At 45.7% G+C, this 6,806-nt stretch overlaps 1 pseudogene; it reads right to left on the bottom strand.

Annotated features, from left to right (window-relative positions):
- Window positions 1–2,878: 2,878 nt before the first annotated feature.
- Window positions 2,879–4,068, bottom strand: LOC146817812 (uncharacterized; annotated as a pseudogene).
- Between the last annotated feature and the right edge of the window lie 2,738 nt (window positions 4,069–6,806).

Here is a 6,806-nt window from a genome sequence, read left to right on the forward strand (position 1 = left end):
TTTGCATTTTTCACCCCGGGTGGGACGGGTATGCCCAGACGTTGGTCCCATGCTCTCCATGCTACTGGAATCAAGCTATCCTGTCTGAAGAGGGGTGAACCCCCGAAACCGGTCCTAGAATGCTTGTTTCCAGTCCTAGGATTCTTGTTTCCATTCCAGGGAGGACCTGGCTTGGCAGTTCAGGATGGACTGTTCCCATGACGCACAGGGTCCAGACTGATTTGCATTTGGCTAGGTTCAAACTGGAATGGCATGGTGAGCAAAACAATGATGGATTTAGGCCCAGATCTCTGTACTGGGCTGAATGTATGACATTGTTCTGCATTCTGTCCATCAGCTGTTGTTTTTGCTTTTGTCACCCCGATTGGGATGGGAATGCCCAGACGTGGGTTCCGTGCTCTCCCTGCCACTGGAATCAAGCTATCCTGACTGAAGAGGGGTGAAACCCCGAAACCGGTCCTAGAATGCTTGTTTCCAGTCCTAGGATGCTTGTTTCCATTCCAGGGAGGACCTGGCTTGGCAGTTCAGGATGGACTGTTCCCATGACGCACAGGGTCCAGACTGATTTGCATTTGGCTGGGTTCAAACTGGAATGGCATGGTGAGCAAAACAATGATGGATTTAGGCCCAGATCTCTGTACTGGGCTGAATGTATGACATTGTTCTGCCTTCTGTCCATCAGCTGTTGTTTTTGCTTTTGTCACCCCGATTGGGATGAGAATGCCCAGACGTGGGTTCTGTGCTCTCCATGCCACTGGAATCAAGCTATCCTGACTGAAGAGGGGTGAAACCCCGAAACTGGTCCTAGAATGCTTGTCTCCAGTCCTAGGATGCTTGTTTCCAGGCCAGGGAGGACCTGGCTTGGCAGTTCAAGCTGGACTGTTCCCATGACGCACAGGGTCAAGACTGATTTGCATATGGCTGGGTTCAAACTGGAATGGCATGGTGAGCAAAACAATGATGGATTTAGGCCCAGATCTCTGTACTGGGCTGAATGTATGACATTGTTCTGCATTCTGTCCATCAACTGTTGTTTTTGCATTTGTCACCTCGAGTGTGACGGGTATGCCCAGACGTGGGTCCCCTGCTCTCCAGTCCACTGGAATCAAGCTATCCTGGCTCAAGAGGTGTGAAACCCCGAAACCGGTCCTAGGATGCTTGTTTACAGTCCAGGGAGGACCTGGCTTGGCAGTTCAGGCTGGACTGTTCCCATGAGCCACAGGGTCCAGACTGATTTGCATATGGCAGGGTTCAAACTAGAATGGCATGGTGAGCAACAAAACAATGGATTTAGGCCCTGATCTCTGTACTGGGTGAATGTATGACATTGTTCTGTATTCTGTCCATCAACTGTTGTTTTTGCATTTGTCGCCCCCGAGTGGGACAGGTATGCCCAGACGTGGGTCCCGTGCTCTCCATGAAACTGGAATCAAGCTATCCTGTCTGAAGAGGGGTGAAACCCTGAAAATGCTCCTAGGATGCTTGTTTTCAGACCAGGGAGGACCTGGCTTTTTATTTCGGGCTGGACTGTTCCCATGAGGCACAGGGTCAAGACTGATTTGCATATGGCTGGTTACAAACTGGAATGGCATGGTGAGCAAAAAAACGATGGATTTAGGCCCAGATCTCTGTACTGGGGTGAATGTATGACATTGTTCTGCATTCTGTCCATCAACTGTTGTTTTTGCATTTGTCACCCCGAGTGGGACGGGTATGCCCAGACGCGGGTCCCATGCTCTCCATGCCACTGGAATCAAGCTATCCTGGCTGAAGAGGGGTGTACCCCAGGAACCGGTCCTAGGATGCTTGTTTCCAGTCCAGGGAGGACCTGGCTTGGCAGTTCGGGCTGGACTGTTCCCATGAGGCACAATGTCAAGACTGACTTGCATATAGCCTGGTTCAAACTGGAATGGCATGGTGAGCAAAAAAACTATGGATTTAGGCCCAGATATCTGTACTGGGGTGAATGTATGACATTGTTCATGTTCTGCATTCTGTCCATCAACTGTTGTTTTTGCATTTTTCTCCCCGGGTGGGACGGGTATGCCCAGACGTTGGTCCCATGCTCTCCATGCTACTGGAATCAAGCTATCCTGGCTGAAGAGGGGTGGAACCCCGAAACCGGTCCTGGAATGCTTGTTTCCAGTACTAGGATGCTTGTTTCCATTCCAGGGAGGACCTGGCTTGGCAGTTCAGGCTGGACTGTTCCCATGACGCACAGGGTCCAGACTGATTTGCATATGGCTGGGTTCAAACTGGAATGGCATGTTGAGCAAAACAATGATGGATTTAGGCCCAGATCTCTGTACTGGGCTGAATGTATGACATTGTTCTGCATTCTGTCCATCAACTGTTGTTTTTGCTTTTGTCACCCCGAGTGGGATGGGTATGCCCAGACGTGGGTTCCGTGCTCTCCATACCACTGGAATCAAGCTATCCTGACTGAAGAGGGGTGAAACCCCGAAACCGGTCCTAGAATGCTTGTTTCCAGTCCTAGGATGCTTGTTTCCAGTCCAGGGAGGACCTGGCTTGGCAGTTCAGGCTGGACTGTTCCCATGATGCACAGGGTCAAGACTAATTCACATATGGCTGGGTTCAAACTGGAATGGCATGGTGAGCAAAAAAAATGATGGATTTAGGCCCAGATATCTCTACTTGGGGAATGCATGACATTGTTCTGCATTCCGTCCATCAACTGTTGTTTTTACATATTGTTAGTGACTTGTCAAGGTATGTCATTACTTGATGCCGTCTTTTCAACATGTATGTCTAAATCTAACAGACACACATTTTAAATACTTCAAGTGGTTGGTTTTCATTTGGTAGTTTTTCAAGTGCAATAACACAGTGGTGGTCCTTCTAACATATTTAAGACTATTCATGTTGAAGCTTTATCTTTTAATGGCCCCATTTCTTGGGAGACCGCTTGTTGTGCGTCACTCTTCAGCCTGGAGTCTTTCTCTGCAACGGTATCCATATCTCACAGCACTGAGGCATACAGCTGCTTCTTGTGTCTTTAAAGCCCTTCAGACTCTTTCGCAATCAGTGCGAGGGTATCCTTTAGGACTGGTGAATTTGCTGCCATGGTCTTTAGAAGGATTTCCCCCATCTTTACAACTTTATCGGCCACTGTCTGTTGACCAATTCCATCTTTCTTAAATTTGAGATACATGGAGGGTGGACTGGATGCTTTCAGCATCAGGTTGTGGCAGAACCCATTTCTCTGTAACCTCTGCAACTTTACAGAGCCACTGTATCAGATCTTCTTCTTGGTCCATCAAAACGAAATCCATAATCGACAATGTCTTCAGTGTTCTCTCTGGTATCGGAGACAAGATTTCCTCCCATCCCATCAACATATTTTAGTCAGAGTTTATTAGTGCTTCTGGTACAATGTTGGTGGTCTCTTTTGTATTACCATATCCACATTCCTGTGCAGTTATTGAAAGTTTCTTCAATTGCTAAGCTAAATTTTCAAATATTTTATCTCTGGGATGTAGAGAAAGAAATTCATCATCGTTTTCCCATTGCCTCTTAAAGTGCAGGACCTGTGTGCTACGTACGAAACCAACATCCCTCTGCTGCTTACTGGTGCAAGTGTGTTCTTCTTCAATGCCCCATTCACTGCCATCCACACTAGATGATTTTTCAGAACTGGAGAAGGTGCATGTAAAAGTGGTCCATTACAATCTGTGGCTATATTCTCTCTGCTAGTAGAATATGTTTCCGAGGATGCTTTGCCAGCAGAGATAGGCTGATATACAGAATCTGCCTGTAGGCAGTCAGTTCTAGTTGATAGTTTTTTGTAGTGTTGCTGTGAGGAGCTTAAGTGCTTCCCAGTGAAGTTGCTGTGGCTTCCTATGGCAAGCTAAGTATCATCATAAGACAGTCTAACAGACTGAGCATATCATCTGGCGAAACAGAAATGCTATCAAGGCCTATGCCGGAATCATGCAAAAACCCTTCATGTGATGCAAACTCGTTGGAGATCTCCTTTGATCGTATTTGCTTCGAGTTCAAAAGACATGTATAATCCAGTAAATCCTGATATTCCTTATCTGGATCCCAGTGGGGATCCAGATAATGGCCAATTTATCAATTTACGCAGAGTTTTAATGCGTTAAAGTTTTGATAGGTCAAAAGTGACTTGAATAGCTCTATTTTATACCACTCGTAGCTGCAAGGTGGAATGCGTAGATGCACTCAAATAAACAGCCATGCAAAAAAACAGCCTAGATAAAACAATATAATGCACTAGTGTTATTCTACATCTGCTATTCAGCATTGGGCAGATTTGGTGTACATAATATACCAGCATCATCACTGAGGGAATCGCTGTAGTGAAAGGCACATTCAGATTCCCGTAGCATCCTCCCCACCCTGGGTGCCCACCAGTGACTGTGCCACACAGGGAGCTCAGCATAACATGTCTTGATTATTCTGTGTTTAACCATGAACTCAACATTCTAAACCTGCATTTACTTCACTACGTTTTAATGCTTAAGACATAGTTCTACAGAGTCCATCAGGAGCCACAAGGGTTCCTTCATTACAAGCTCACACGACACTGCGTCTTCCCCTCTGTTGTATAAAAAAATGCAATTTTTTCAAATATATACAATAATAGCTCTTTAATGAGTGTTCGTGGTGCTTTGATCACATGTACTGACTGTGGCTTCGGGAACTGGGGATAGGCACCTAGAGAAACTTAGCAAACCTGTAAATTTTTTGAAACTAAACACCCAGAGTAATCCAGGATGGGGTGACTTGTATGCCTCTCACCAGGTTCTGTAACCCAGAATCCCTTGAAAATCTCAAATTTTATTAAAACTAAACACATTTTCCTCACATTTCTGTAATGGAAAGTTCTGGAATCTGCAGGGAGCCACAAACCTCCACCCACCTAGCATTTCCCCAAGTCTCCCAATAAAAATGCTACCTCACTTGTGTGGGTAGGCCTAGTACTCATGACAGGAAACGGCCCAAAACGCAAAGTGGAAACATCACATTTTCTACTGAAATATGACCCTTTTTTTGCAATGTGCCTAGCTGTGGATTTTGGGCCCTACTGAGCTCAGCCAGCACTTAGGGAAACCTAGCAAACCTCTACATTTTTAAAAACTGGACAACCAGGGGAATCCAGTATGGAGTGACTTGTGTGCCTCTCACTAGGTTCTGTTATCCAGACTCTTTTGCAAACCTCAAACTTCATAAAAAGAAAAAAAAACACATTTTCTTCACATTACTGTGATGGAAAGTTCTAAAATCTGTGGGGAGCCACAAACTTCCATCCACCCAGCATTCCCCCCATCTCCCAATAAAAATGGTACCTCACCACTGTGGGTAGGCCTTGTGCCCGTGACAGGAAAATACATTTCAATGAAAACTGATGCCTTTTTTGCAAAGTGCCTAGCTGTGCATTTTGAACCCTAGCTCAGCTGGCACCGAAGTAAAACTAAAAAACCTGTACATTTTGTACAACTAAACAGCCAGGGGACTCCATGATGGCGTGACTAGTGTGTCTCTCACCAGGTTCTGTTACCCAGAATCCCTTAAAGTCCTCAAACTTTGTCCCAAAAAAACATTTTCCTCACATTGCTGTGATGAAAAGTTCTGGAATCTACAGGGAGGAACGAACTTCTACCCACCAAGAATCCTCCCAAGTCTCCCAATAAAAATGGTACCTCACTTGTGTGGGTAGGCCTAGTGCACGTGGCACGAAACAGCCCACATCGCAACATGGACACATCACAATCTTCCAATGAAAACTGACCCTTTTTTTGCTATGTGCCTAGATGTTGATTTTGGACCCTAGCTCTGTCGGCACCTAAGGGAAACATATAAAAATTGTATATATTTAAAAACTGGACACTCTGGGGAATCGAGGATGGGGTGACTTGTGTGGTTCTCATCAGGTTCTGTTACCCAAAATCCCTTGCAAACCTCAAACATTGTAAAACAAAAACACATTTTTCTCACATTTCTGTGATGGAAAGTTCTGGAATCTGCATGGCGCCACAAACTTCCATCCACCCAGCATACCACCAAGTCTCCCGATAAAAATGGCATCGCACTTGTATGGGTAGGCCTAGTGCCCCCGACAGGAAACGGCCGACAACACAAAGTGGACACCATATTTTGCCACAGAAAACTGACCCTTTTTTTGCAATGAGCCTAGATGTAGACTTGGGACCCTAGCTGAGCCGGCACCCAGAGTAACCTAGCAAATCTGTATATTTCTTAAAACTAGACACCCAGGTGAATCTAGGATGAGGTGACTTGTATGCCTTTCACCAAGTTCTGTTACCCATAATCCCTTGAAATCCTCAAACTTTGTCCCAAAAAAACCTTTTCCTCACATTTCTGTGATGGAAAGTTCTGGAATCTGCGTGGAGACACAAGAATCCACCCACCCAGCATTCCCCCAAGGCTCCTGATAAAACAGGCTTCTCAATTGTGTGGGAAGGCCCAGTACCCGCGACAGGAAACTGCCCAAAACGCAACGTGGACACATCACATTTTTCCACTGAAAATTGACCCTTTTTTGTAATGTGTCTAGCTGTGGATTTCGGGCCCTGGCTCAGCTGGCACCTAGGGAAACCTATCAAACCTGTACATTTTTAAAACGAGACATCCAGGGCAAGCCAAGAAGGGATGACTTGTGTGGCTCTCACTAGGTTCTGTTACCCAGAATCCCTTGAAAACCTCAAACTTTGTCAAACAAAACATTATTTTCCTCACATTTTTATGAGGGAAAGTTCTGAAATCTGTACGGAGCCACAAACTTCCACCCACCCAGCATTTCC

The sequence above is a fragment of the Triturus cristatus genome, chromosome 6, assembly GCF_964204655.1.
Source record: "Triturus cristatus chromosome 6, aTriCri1.1, whole genome shotgun sequence".
In the NCBI taxonomy this organism is placed as follows: domain Eukaryota; kingdom Metazoa; phylum Chordata; class Amphibia; order Caudata; family Salamandridae; genus Triturus; species Triturus cristatus.